We start from the raw sequence: 13,890 nt of genomic DNA, 5'->3' as shown, positions 1-13,890 counted from the left end.
TCTGGTCCTCACTAGGCTAGACTACTGCAACAGCCTCTTTCTAGATCTTCCTGCCTCTACTCTTTGACCTTTACAACTTATCCAGAATAGGACTGCAAGACATGTTTTTGGCCTCAAGCCCAGGGATCGTATCTCTCCAACTCTGCAATCTCTTTACTGGATCTCCGTGGCTGAAAGGATGAAATTCAATTCAAGACCCTCTGCATCGTCCACAAGGCTTTCTGGGGCCTGGGACGGCTCTACCTCCAATGTTCTCTTCCAAAACATCTTTCTCCGCTCATCTACCTCCAACTCTCGGAGGGTTAGACGCTCTCCAAGCAGAGAGTTGGGGGCAGATCCATCTCCTCGGCTGGGGCCTCCCTCCGGAACAGCCTGCCTGCCTCGCTCAAGCTTGAACAGAATCACCTCTGGTTCGGGAAGCAACTCAAGACCTTCCTTTTCACTTCCGCTTTCTCTCTTCCTCTCCCCTCTGATGCAGATGACTGCTCCGTGCACTGGTCACCCTCTGAACTCGGGCCCAGGCTCCTGCATGTCTAGTTGCCCTTCTCTCTGCACTCATAAATCACCCGCTGGCAGCACTTGTGAGTTAACTGCAGTTCTCCCTTTCCCACCCTCACACACCTCCCCCTTCCCTCTTCCCTGCACTTGCGCAATCTGAAGGACACAAGGCCTAGTAAGATCATTATTTTGTCATCCCTTTGTTTCTGCCTCCTTGTCTTTTCGCGCCTAGAAACACTTGTGTATTGGCGATTTATAAATGCCACATCATATCATATCATTGCTGACACTCAAACCCCATGGCCAGCACTCCATAAATAGGCATAATTTGTATAGCTCCGCCCACCTCACTTAAAGGACAACATGTGCTGTGAACCCACCACATTGAGGACAATTCCATTAGAATTAGAAAAAAAGCACAGTTCCCTTTTATTTACCCTTTTGTATTAGTGTTTAACATCATAAATAAGAGTATTTGCCCCAATAGATGTGACAATTAGTTGTGATTTGTGATTAGTTTGAAAGACAAGCACTTTATCTTATTTGCATCACTCAGCTAAATTGTGCACTGCATTGTACTTTTGAGATACCGTTTAATAGGTATTCAGAAGTGATGGGTTTGCACTGGAATGCTTTGTGATCTTGAGCCAAACTCTTCTGAGAACGTGTCTCCACTATCAGTGACTTTCTTGACAAATTGAAACAAACATTAGTAATTAAAATGTGTTGTGATGGGGCAAACACAATTATGTGGACCGACAACCCAATTGTAAACGCCAAATACCAAATGTGGACTGGGCACTACCTTCTAGAAGAAGAGACATTAGTCCGCCTGTTATGAAGGCATATAAAGGCATTACCTACATCCCCAACGAATGCCCTATTGACTCTTTTTTTCTTTCACATGAAAGAGCGACGCAGGTTATAATAGTTTTATTGATCCAGTCCTAGGGCCATACCAGGTATTATGTGTATGAAACTTGATTACATACCCTTTCCGCGCCGTAGACTTTAAACCTTACCTTCAGGGCCCATAAGGCCTGCTAAGGCCCTCGGACCAGGTATATGTAGGTTCATTGGGGCCTCTAATCCCGTGCATTTGGGCCAGATTTGATGTTTATGGGGTTAGTATAATGCTCCCTGGTGCTTCCTTACTGCTGGTGCCCCAGGCAGATTGGCGTCTAGCGAGCGCTGGGCAGTGTCCCAACCTGTGGAGATCCGCCAGTGCAGAAACTGATCACAGGTCTTGGACAGTTCACCGACGTCGACTCTTTTCCAGCGTGAGCACAGATCTCTCTGTAAAGCTCTTTACGTTCTGCTCTTTGTGTTTGGGAGTCAGATTGTTTCTTTCTTTTTCGAAAGGATGTTGGGCCTACATTTTTCTCACTCCACTTTTAGCTCTCTGCCCACTTTCGCCTTGCTACTTGCTTTGGTGCCCCAGTGCTCATCATCGAGGGTGATACTACGAGGCGACTCCTCTTTCCTGTGCCAGAAGCACACTGAGAAGGCCCACTTCCTCCAAGACGTATCGCGCTCATGGTGATAAGTCCCCATTCTAAAGTATATTTTTCCGTGATTTCAGGATGCTGGAATTTCCCACATTTTGAGATTCCAATTGTTTTTGGGGAAATTGGGATTCGATGTATGGGCAAACATCCAGAATCCCCCCTGGCAGCTGTCCAGTATTGCCTTGCCACCAAACTGGTCCTGTAAATAACTATCCAAGGACTTGATAAGCAAGCCCTAAACCATAGCGTCATTCCATGTCAACGTGGAATGACATTACTCACCACTAATGGACTGATATGTGTATCTGAATCAGTTATGTACTTGCTGCAGAGCAGGACTTACTTGCTTGTCATAGGAAAAGTATTTCTTCACTCACAACGTAACGAAAACGTTTTTTTTAAATTAATTTGACCCTGGCCAAGGACTTGTTTACTCATCCCTGAAGAGGAGCACACTAAGGCAGAACATGTGTCATGGTTGCTTAGGAAAAGTCAAGTTACTCCACATTGAAGTAATGATTTCCTGCGTAGGAACTCGAAAGTGTGTAGTCAGAAACAAGAAGGGACTTACTTGCTAGTCTGGAAGGGACTTAGTTGGTCTCTTTTGTTAGAGGATAACTCAGTGGCAACGTGCTCGTCTTGGAAGCAAGACGACGTGGAGCAACACAGGTTCGATCCCCAGTTCTACGCTTAGAAACCTCTGGGTTTTAAGTGCATTATAAATAACCAATTATATATATTATATCATATATAGTAAGGAATTGTTTATTTAGCTGTCACCACGAAACAATTTTATGTCTTCACCAAGAAACAACTTCCTGTCTTCACCAAGAAACTATTTCCTGTCTTCAACAAGAAACTACTTCCTGTCTTGCGGCTGTGGGATTGAGCAGGAACCTCCAACCTGCAACAATGTATTTGCTGGCCACTTGCTGCCCCTGCCCCTGTGCCATCCAGGACACTGTTGCTACCTTCACAGTTCCATCACATCTAAGGTGCAATAGAGAGAACATTTGTATAGTTCTTTTTTTCTCCGACTATCATCCCCTGAGCACTACACCCAGAGAGTTTGTATTCAGGGTTTTTATGTAGTGCAAACCTAGCTTAGAAATAGTGCAGCACTGGACATGTTGTTGAGGGTAACGTATGAGGAGGTGAGGGGGTTACATTATGTGGCGCGGATGTTCCAGCCATGATGGCTGGATGTGATACGCGAAGAGAAAGCGTCTAGATGACAGAAGAGTAAGGTCTTGATTCTGCAATCCGTTCCCATGTATAAGTACTTCCAGGAGATAGTGCATATGCCCTGGAAAACATTGCCTGAATAAGATAGTTAGCACATTTATTCCCCACTTGCATATTCACCAATGAGGAAAGACAAATCTATTTTGCCAGAAGATAGATGCCTTTGCCTGATGCCGAAGCACTGTATTTTTATGATACGGTTTGATGCCACATTTGCTTGACACTGAAGAAGGGCTTATTTACTCAACTTTGCTGAGTAAAGGTAGGAGGCTAGACTTCTGTGTAGACCATTTTAAGATGTCTGCCAGTGCGTATTTCCTCTCATCCTTTACAGATATCAGTGTTGGGATATACCCAGCCCAACATGGCGGCCATGCCGTTTCTTCCTGTATATGTTTGTAAAGGCATGAGGAAGGAGCATTGCAACCCCCCTCTTCTTTCACTTGTTCCACCTCTGCCTCCAGATGTATCTTGATGTAATCCTCGTTCACCTGGTCTCAAATACCCGATCCTGAAGTTCGAGTGTGTTTTTACTCTGAGCCTCCCCTTCCCCAGCCAATAGGGGTCTCCAAATACTCGTGAGCTTAATACACAGAAGGGCTTGTTGCATCAGAGAAGGGTCGTTCATTTTTTCCTGCCAAAAGGATGAAAGGGTTTGGAAGAGCCCGCGCGGTTACTTGTTTGATGATGAACGAAGAAGGACTTTTGTGGTTGACCTGGTGGGGGGTGAATACTTTTTTGCTTGCCATAAGAGACGAACGTATGTGCTTGACTCGGGGGTACTAATGTACTTCCAAGTGAAAAAGGAGTTAAGTACTGGAGTAAGGGGATTACTTATTTACTTTCCACCTGTGAGGGACTTATGGCCTTGACTCAGTGGGGATTACTTATTTACTTGCCAACGATGAGGGACATTTGGACTTGACTTAGGGGAATTCCTTTTTAATTTGCCTCCAGAGAAGGACTTATAGCCTTGACTCAGTGGGGATTACTAATTTAGTTGCCACCGATGAGGGATTTATGGACTTGACTCAGTGGGGATTCCTTTTTAATTTGCCTCCAGAGAAGCACTTATAGTCTTGACTCAGTGGGGATTACTTATTTAGTTGCCACCAAGGAGGGACATTTGGACTTGATTCAGGGGAATTCCTTTTGACTGGGGGTGGAGGGTTCCTTTTTTACTGGCCAGCAAAGAAGGACTTATATATTTGACTCGGGGGGATTACATACTTGCCAACATTCTGTGACCAAAAAGATGTAGGATTTTTGAAGTTTCAAAAATTAATAATTCCCATAACAATGACATCACGGGAAAATACATAACATACATTGTTGGCACCATTGAAGTATTCTAAAATACACAACCCATCAAACAGCACAACATGGAAAGATGTTGAAATGTTAAAAATGTATTAATCTTGAAGGTAACTTAACACAAACTCAATTACCTAACTTCACAGAAGGTACTCGCACAGAAATTGTAGGCAACATTTGCCACTTCTCTGTAGCAGCAGCCCAGACAGTACATATTTATTGGAAGTTGAACACTGAATGACATGGCGACTGCTACCCCCCCTCAGTCTGACATGCAGATGCTGTGTGATGGTGATACACTCTGCCACTTGCCATCACTGGTAGTTCACCTAAGGGTTGTCCCTGCAAGAGTGTAGGACAGACTCACGTAGCTGTCAGGCCAGTGGATTGGTCTGAGCCCAATCAAAGGAATCAGCTACCAGTCCACTGTATAGACAGACTAATTAATGTGCTGCATTCTTTGTCCTGGAGCCTGCCTTAGAGTCACATACATTACTTGCCACTGTAAAAAGCAGTAGGATCTGTCACTGAAATCTGTAGGCGGTAGGACTGCTTAAAAAACAGTAGCCTACTGCCTAAATCTGTAGGGTTGGCAAGTATGGGATTACTTGCCATTGGAGAAGGACGTATTTACTTGACACAGATGCATCACTTATTTACTTGCCACTGAAAAGGGACTTCCTTCCCGGATGTGTGTAGCAGGTAAAATGGCTCGTGTAGCGCCAGAGCATGTTTACACGACTTAGATGAAAATGAATTGAGTGAACAGATCTGCTTGCCTCATGCCTTATTTACAAAGCTTGTCTTCCCTTCCAAAATAGCCTCGGGCGCTCAACAGTGGGCAATTCTACAAGTGCTGACTAACAGCCGCGGTGATTATGGCAGCTTTTCATAGGCGGGCCTGCCTGCCTTCTGGCATTTCAGAATGGCAGCGCAAGCCTCCTCGAGTACAAGGACAGAATGAAGCATGTCTTGCTCCCTGGCGGCGTGTGTACCGCAGCAGTAATACTATACTTCTACAGTGTGTTTTCAACAATCCCATTGCCATTAAGATTGAACTAAACATTGTTATTATTCTTTTGCACTAGTATGAGAGTAATGTGCACAATGTGATGAACGCAAGATCCCCAGTAAACTGCAAGATAGCTCAGTGGGTTGAGGATGTGTTACTAGGGTGCAACGAGCCCTTCATTTCAAGGGTGGGGGGCTAAGTGGTGATGGGAGGGTCCACTTCAGAAGATAGGCGTGGCAAATTTGGAGGCTCCACCCCCACTGTGCTACCCCTCCCCCCACCATGGTCTGGTGTGGGGACCAACTATCAAATAGTATATTTTAAAACGCAAAATGCACGAGGCGATGGAAGTCTTTCTTGAAAGTAGCAGCTTGAAAGTTTTACTGCGTTTGTTAAAGTACATTTTTTCCGCCCGTTTCGTGGAAAAGGCTTCCCTCGCCTCTCTGCCTAACAACAAAATGCAAGTGTGCACAACCAGGGGTACACCTAGGATAAAAAATGTAGGCGGGGGCTAACCCTTTAAATGTTGGGAGAGAAGCTAACTTCAGAGATGGTGGAGGAGTGGCAAACTTACTTTTGTGTGGGGCATCTAACTTCATTACTCATTGTAATGAGAATATTCTAGTGCAGCTTCAATGTTACAATCAGTTAACTTTCTCATTTAAGTCTGAAAACACCCACTTCTTGTAGATCCTGAAGGTCCTAGAAGGTGTGAAAATGGCAGATGGTGTGCAATGAAAGACTTAATATCATAGCATAACAGGACATTGCAGAGTGTGGGGCAGTACTCTGGACGGCTCAAGAAACATCAGTTGCTGGGAGCGACAGGGAAGAAAATGTAATGTTGGTTCAACCACAGTTACTCTGCTATACTAGAACCTCTGGTGCACGGACTAGCTGGTGAGACTATGTCTGCCTGTCAAATCAAGTGGTATGAGACTGGGGAAGGGCCAATGCAGCAATAATGAAATTCTATCTGAGCGTATTGGAGCCACTAGCAGTGGAGCACCAGGGTTCACCAATTTGTCCCTCCACTTATTAAATCTGTCCTATTGTAAGGGTGTAAACATAATCACTTATAAACACTCACATTTTTGCAGTTGAAGTCAGGGTGAGATAACATTATTTGCCCGGGATCACACACTTACGCTAAACAGCGAAGCAGGGCTTTTAACCCACTCTGCAATTTGGGCACGGCCACCTTCTTCCATGTTTTACTTGGAACAAATATTTAAGTTTTGGGTGTCAAGACCTACAATAATACTGTCCTGTAGAGATTTACTTGCAAAATACACAAATTGCACAGTAAAGCATCATGACAACATATAAATCCTTATAGCAGCATGTTGAGATAAAATAATATCAGTGTACCTTTATTTTGCACATCCTGAATGGAAAACTATATAGTGCAAAAGGCAAAATATATATTTGCCCACTTTATTTTCTGCGCTTTAAGACACACTATAAAATAAGTTGTGTCATAAACTCACTTAGGTTTGGAGATTTGTCGCAAACCTCCAGCGTGGTGTTATATAAGAACATTTAAATAAGGGCATCAAAGCAAACTTTATGTTTGAGCATATCAAGCTATTTGACATTATGGGTATGAACACATTTTCAAAGCATGCTTTATTGTGTTGCTCGCTTTAACTGTCACAGATGTGTAAGGTGACTGATGGTCCTGGAAATTCACCATCATTCATAAGAAAGGCTATGCTGCTGATGACAAGAGAAACGTGTTGTCGAGTGTATTATGGCACTGGCTGCAGAGCCAGGGACGCAGCCTGTGAGTCCCAGGGGGGCTGTGACTCAGTGAAGCGGGCAGTGCTTGATTGTCCGACCCGCGCAGATAGTAGATTTGCCTCGAAGAAACAAAATGCACCCAGAAGCATGTTACTGATCCTTTGAACTGTTAATGGGCATGGAAGCGCCGCCTCTCAGCTAACATTTCAGGGGGTGGGGGAGGCGGGCAGGTATATGACGTTGCACGCTTGTCTGTTACCAAGAGCTCCAGTTAAATCAAAACCACAACTTCAATAAAGTGGGATAAGGGCCCAATTACTTACAGGTAACCTTCATTACGCTGACCCAAATCTTCCTCATCACGGTTCTTATGTGGGGCATCAGCATTTCGAGGCAGACTTCTCATAACCTGGGCATTTGTCCATTACTATGCCAACATACATCACCCTTACTCATTCCTCTTGGCCCCTTTCCTTTCAGAATGAGACATGTCTTCTTTTTGGCATAAAAAGGCCGCAGATTTATTTTCACACATAATAGAAAACAAAGCAAACAATTGTGAAAATAGTCCCGAAAGTTTGGCGACTGCTCTGTGTCAAAAAATCTGCTTCCCCCTTTTCCCAACACAGTCTACAGTAGGCCCAACTCTCCCAACCCTTCGTGCCAGAGACCCGGCTGCCCCTGCAGGTGTTCCTGGACTGAGAGAGCGCCGTTTATTCTGGGAAGCTGAGCCCTCATTGCTACCACCAGGCGAAGCTCCCAAGAGGCGCTGGTCCGAGAAGAGCGAAGACCCTTCCGGCTTTGCAATGGCTCATTCGGAGTCTGTCTCTTGTCACTGGTCACCAAAACACTGCCTCGCCGTCCTGCGAAATCAACGTCCAGGCCTCGCCATAGCAGTCCCTTATGCAGTGTGGGTGGATGAAAAACGAAAATCCTTCTGGCGTTGGCGGGCCTCCTTTGGCTGCGGGCTGCTAACAGTTCCTTGCAGCCTGCGCCTGCCGCTTATATGGGGCTTGGCCAGCCCCTTTCTTTTGTTGCCCTTCGCGGGCTTTCCCAGCACTTTGGCGCACTTGGTCACTTATCCTTCCCCTAACACAGGGAGGACGGAGGAGAAGGAACCTGCCCCCGGTTATCTTGGTTGTCTTTCTGTCGTCACTTTCATAACCTGGGCATTTGTCCATTACTATGCCAACATACATCATCCTTACTCATTCCTCTTGGCCCCTTTCTTTTCCCACTAGTAAGGTGCAGAATGAGACATGTCTTCTTTTTGGCATAAAAAGGCTGCAGATTTATTTTCACACATACTAGTAAACACAGCAAACAATTGTGAAAATAGTTCTGAAGGTGCAGCGATTGCTCCGTGTCCAAAAACCTGCTTCCCCCTTTTCCCAACACAGTCCACAGTAGGCCCAACTCTCCGAACCATTCGTGCCAGAGACCCGCCTGCCCCTGCAGGTGTTCCTGGGCTGAGAGAGCGCTGTTTATTCGGGGGAAGCTGTGCCCTCATTGCTACCACCAGGCGCCCCTGCCCTATTATGCTCCCAAGAGGCGCTGGTCCGAGAAGAGTGAAGACCCTTCCAGCTTTGAAATGGCTCATTCCGAGTCTGTCTCTTGTCACTGGTCGCAAAAACACTGCCACACCGAAGGTGGGTTACCGCCCTCTACGGCTCCCCCTTCCTCATTTCGTAATTCCAGTGGCTTTGTGCATAACTCCGGTAAAACCACCAATGCAAATGCTGACAAATGCGCCCCGTCCTTGGCATTGCCTATTGGGGACTATCAATTGATCCTTACCACCGGATCTTGTTTTACACCAACTGTAAGGTCAACTTGTTCGCCATACTTCACCCTCAATAAGTTCCTCTGCTCTTTTAATTAGGCTAAAACTCCCCCAACCAACTTATCCTCGCCCTGCCTTCCCTTGCAAGATTTACCCTGTTGGGGGAGCATCGTTCCAGACAGGTGAAGTTGACCTTTATTCCTTCGTTAGAATTTCAGAAACCACCTTTGCCTTACTTCCACCTTACATCAGTCCTCTCCCTTTTTATCAGGCTAAACTTGCCCCCACACAAATCCTCAGTCTGATCTTGTGTTGGCGGAGCGCCGTTTCCGACGGGGGAAGATGACCTTTTAATTCCTTTAGCAACAAGCCTTGTCATGTAGGCCCGTCTCCCCCACCCTCATCCTCTGCGGATTGCTTGCCCTTGCAGGATTTTCACTGGGTTGGAGGAGTGCTGCTCCTGAAAGGAAGGAGCCGGCCGTCCACTTTCTTAATCCACCTCCTTCCTCTCTTCCATACCTTATGTAGGCCACAACTCCCCAGCCATAGTCCCAGCAGACTACCTGCCTGCAGACAATCCCAGGCTGGGAGAGTGCCGGTCAACGGGCTGGACCCTTGTAGCTTCTCCTTGTTCCCATTATGCCTCCCTCTGCCATCTTTCTGGCACTTACGTAGCGTTTTACCAACCTATACTGCCACCTACCAGATGCCCCACGACCACTTCTACTTGTTTCTCGACCCTGGGAGGATGCAAGGCTGAGTTGGCCTTGCTGACCTATTAATCCAGAGCCCCCCTCCCAATGCTACCGATGTACCCTAATGCATTGTTTAACCCCTTATTTTAGAGAATGATGCTTTCCAATTTAGTTTGCAGCTTTGGTAATGCCGGACCCCTGGCCCTTCGGTCTTGACCTCAGAAATCTTGCTGTCCCCTGAGTCAGGCGCCATGCCAAAAGAACCTTGTTTTTCTTTAGTAGCAGGTCGATACTATTAACGCTACCTAACCCCCACAGCCTGATGACATAATCTCAACTCCTGTTCCCCTGCTCCAAACTTAACCCCCTAAATTAATCGTATCCAACCTATTATCCTATGCACTTGGTGTTATATAGCTCCAATTAGCAAACCCCTGTGCGTAAAGTATAGCCTGTTATTTTCATCTCTACTCGAAATCTAGAATGATCATGATCCAACCTTTTGTCTTTACCCATTGGCGTTAGGCTGTTACATTTAAACCGGCCCCACGCCAAATCAATAGCAATTTGAGTTACATCCACACTAAATCAACTCTGGCCATCGTGAGAGTTAACTCATCCAAGGGTTCTGCGTGCTTCATCTCTCCCACAAATCCGTACCTGTGGTGAGAATATGCGTACTACACCCAACTGTACACCCCACACCTTCCCTGCTCAACGAAGGCCTTCTACAATAATAATATCCTCAAACTCTGTTTAATCCCTCATTATTACCCATGGCGTGTGGGATGACAGGCTGAGCTTGTCCCCACCTTGACGTAAACCCCATTCCCCAGGGTAATCTAAATGCATCCCTCACCGTCGAACGATAAACCCCAAATCCAGTACCCCAAGCGGTCATGTTTGCAAGTTCTAGAGACAAACTATTTTGACATAAGAACACTTCCACCCATTATTTTAAATGGGCTTTAATTCACCCCACAGCCCCCTAAAATCATACGACCCGGCTGCAGTACTGTGTACTCCAAACGGCCGTACCTGTATGTTGTACCTGTATGTTCTAGGGACTATGTATCCGACATAAGACATGTACCCCCGGTCCTCCACCCGGGCCATAACCCACACAAGGTCCCTTAACATCCAGAAACAAAGCTGTCAATGAGTGTACATTGTCGTACAACCCCTTCCACCTTAGAACACATCTACCGGGTTGCTTTCCTTGGGCCTTACCCTATATCACATCTCCATTAAATGTATGCCACAAAGCTGCCGTGTCCGTTTTAAATGCCCTGCGTAGCGCAACGGCCATCGATGGTGGACTTAACACGTGCATAACCGAGGGGAAAGCTTTCCTTGCACTATTTCCCGGACCCAACCACTGAAGCTGCTACGTAAATTGTAGCGTCTGGCACCCCCATCTCACCTGTGGTGCTCCGTAGAGGCGCGTATTTTAATTGCATCGGCCCAGCCCTAAAGTCCCCACAGCCAGCCATGAACAACAACTCATCTGCCCAAATGCCCTCACCAATAACAGGAGCACGACCGCCACTTGAAAACATCCATACTTCCCCTTTTGAACATTACCCAGAGTGCGCCGCAATTTGTGCAACCTTGTACCTTGAACAATTTGTTAATTTGGAGCCCTGTTTCAATTGCTTAGCTGTCAAGTCGTGCCCCCTCAAACCCAGGCCCATGCCGCCTACAACTGCACATCGCTAGCAAAATGAGCAATCGCATTCAACCTGTACGTTTTATCAATGACGGTACGGCGGGCGAAACCACTTCAACATTCCCCTCCGCGAGCGGGTTGTTGTAACATGAATGAAAATAATCCCATTCCATATGGCATAAACCGCTTTTGCCCTCAAACTGCCCCTACCTAGTAAATGCATTATTCAACACCATTAGGGCCCATTTTATGCTGATACTTACGGACCCATTGTAATCTCAGAACGTACATCTCAAAACGACCATTTCAAATCGTGTACACAATATAGAACTGCGCGGCAGCCAGTGATGGGTGTAGGGGTGGGGGCACAGATTACATGCCCAGGTATCACACACTACCACCGGTGCGGCGGCCCGTGATGCCACCATACCGTCTCCCCTGAGTCCCCCAATGACCCCGGCGTCGATGGGTGCCCGCATACTCACCAGTTCATGTCAATCCACTAACCACAAGGGTTGTAGTAATGCTCATAACAGTCATCACTAAAAAGTGTCCTCCCGGCGGCCGCGGTCAAAGAGGGCGAGACACGCTGTGGCTGTTTAACTGTTACCGGCTATCAACCGTCTTTCCCAAAGTCTGCGCCCCGCTTTTTCCCCTTCGTAGCCGGGATGCACACTCTGTTTTAAAAGTCTCAAACCAGCTTTTCACCCTTCGGAGCCTGGATCTACCGTCTGTTACACAGTCTTTTGCCCCGCTTTTCACCCACAGCAGCCCAGATGCACCATCTGTTACAAAGACACAGCCCCGCTTTTCACCCACAGCAGCCCAGATGCACCATCTGTTACAAAGACACAGCCCCGCTTTTCACCCACATCAGCCCGGATCCACCATCTGTTACAAAGTCACAGCCCCGCTTTTCACCCACATCAGCCCGGATCCACCATCTGTTACAAAGACACAGCCCCGCTTTTCACCCACATCAGCCCGGATCCACCATCTGTTACAAAGTCACAGCCCCGCTTTTCACCCACAGCAGCCTGCATCAACCATCTGTTACCAAGTCACAGCCCTGCTGTTCACCCACCACAGCCCGGATCCACCATCTGTTACAAAGTCGCAACCCTGCTTTTCACCCATAGCTGCCTGGATCCACCATCTGTAAAGTCACAGCCCCGCTTTTCACCCACAGCAGGCTGGATCCACCATCTGTTACAAAGTCACAGCCCCGCTTTTCACCCACAGCAGCCGGGATCCACCATCTGTTACCAAGTAACAGCCCTGCAGTTCACCGACCGCAGCCCGAATCCACCATCTGTTACAAAGTCACAGCCCGGCTATTTACCCTTCGCAGCCCGGATCCACCATCTGTTACTCCCCCATCCCCCCCCAGCCACTGCTTCCGGCGCCGCTTCACGTGTGGCTGACCTCCTTCAAATGCGCACCGCGGCTCGTCAAAGTCGGCGAACAACTGAACCCCGATCCTCCCCAAAAAGGCAGCAGACAGACACAACTTCATGGCACAGCAACTCGGATGAACGGCTACTCCACGAGAGAAAACGAAATCCCCATCAAAACGAAAATACTTCCGGCGTCGGCGGGCGTCCTTCCGATGCGGGCTAACAGTTCCTTGCAGCCCGCGCACGCTGCTTATATGGACTTGCCCCCCCCCTTTCTTTTGTTGCTCTTTGCGGGGTTTCCCAGCGCTTTGGTGCGCTTGGACACTTATCCCTCCCCCTAACCCAGGGAGGAGGTGGGAGAAGGACCCTGCCCCGGTTATCGGGGTGCCTCCTCCATCTTGGTTGTCTTTCCATTGTCACCTTCAAACTACTCTTTCCAAATCAGCATAGCAGACAGGCCCTGGCCATGGACCTAGTCCTTCTTCTGTTTTCTTATTTTGCGACTGTTAAGTCACCTAGAAACACGGTCTACCCCTCAACTGGGGGGTGTGGGTGACAAAGAAGGCTCATTCAATTTAATGAGAATTACTGCTAAGTAATTATACCATTACTCCTTTGTCCGTTCTCCTCGTCACAATCCTTACTCATGGACTACATTTCACCAAAATGCCAGGGGTAGCAGAAGTGACATCACACGACCCTTGACCTCTGATGACATCACCGGAACCAATGTCATTTGACCCCCACCCGCAAGTGACATCATGGGAAGTGATGGCACACAACCTTTCATCCCTTGACAAAAGAGGAAGTTGCATCCCATAGTATTTTTCTTCAGTACACTACGAAAAATATGGTCACTGTAATATGATATACATTTCATACAAGAATGGATCACCATATGTAGCGTTAATATTAGTGTGTATAGGCCCATATTATCAACTTACTTGGAATGTAAGCAGACGTCCAACACAACAACCTGGACTATGGTACATCACTTGGGCTAAACTGTATACAGAGCATCTCGAT

Source organism: Ambystoma mexicanum, chromosome 2q (assembly GCF_040938575.1).
Source record: "Ambystoma mexicanum isolate Mex_15411 chromosome 2q, UKY_AmexF1_1, whole genome shotgun sequence".
Classification (NCBI taxonomy): domain Eukaryota; kingdom Metazoa; phylum Chordata; class Amphibia; order Caudata; family Ambystomatidae; genus Ambystoma; species Ambystoma mexicanum.
Note: the sequence above shows the minus strand (reverse complement) of the source record.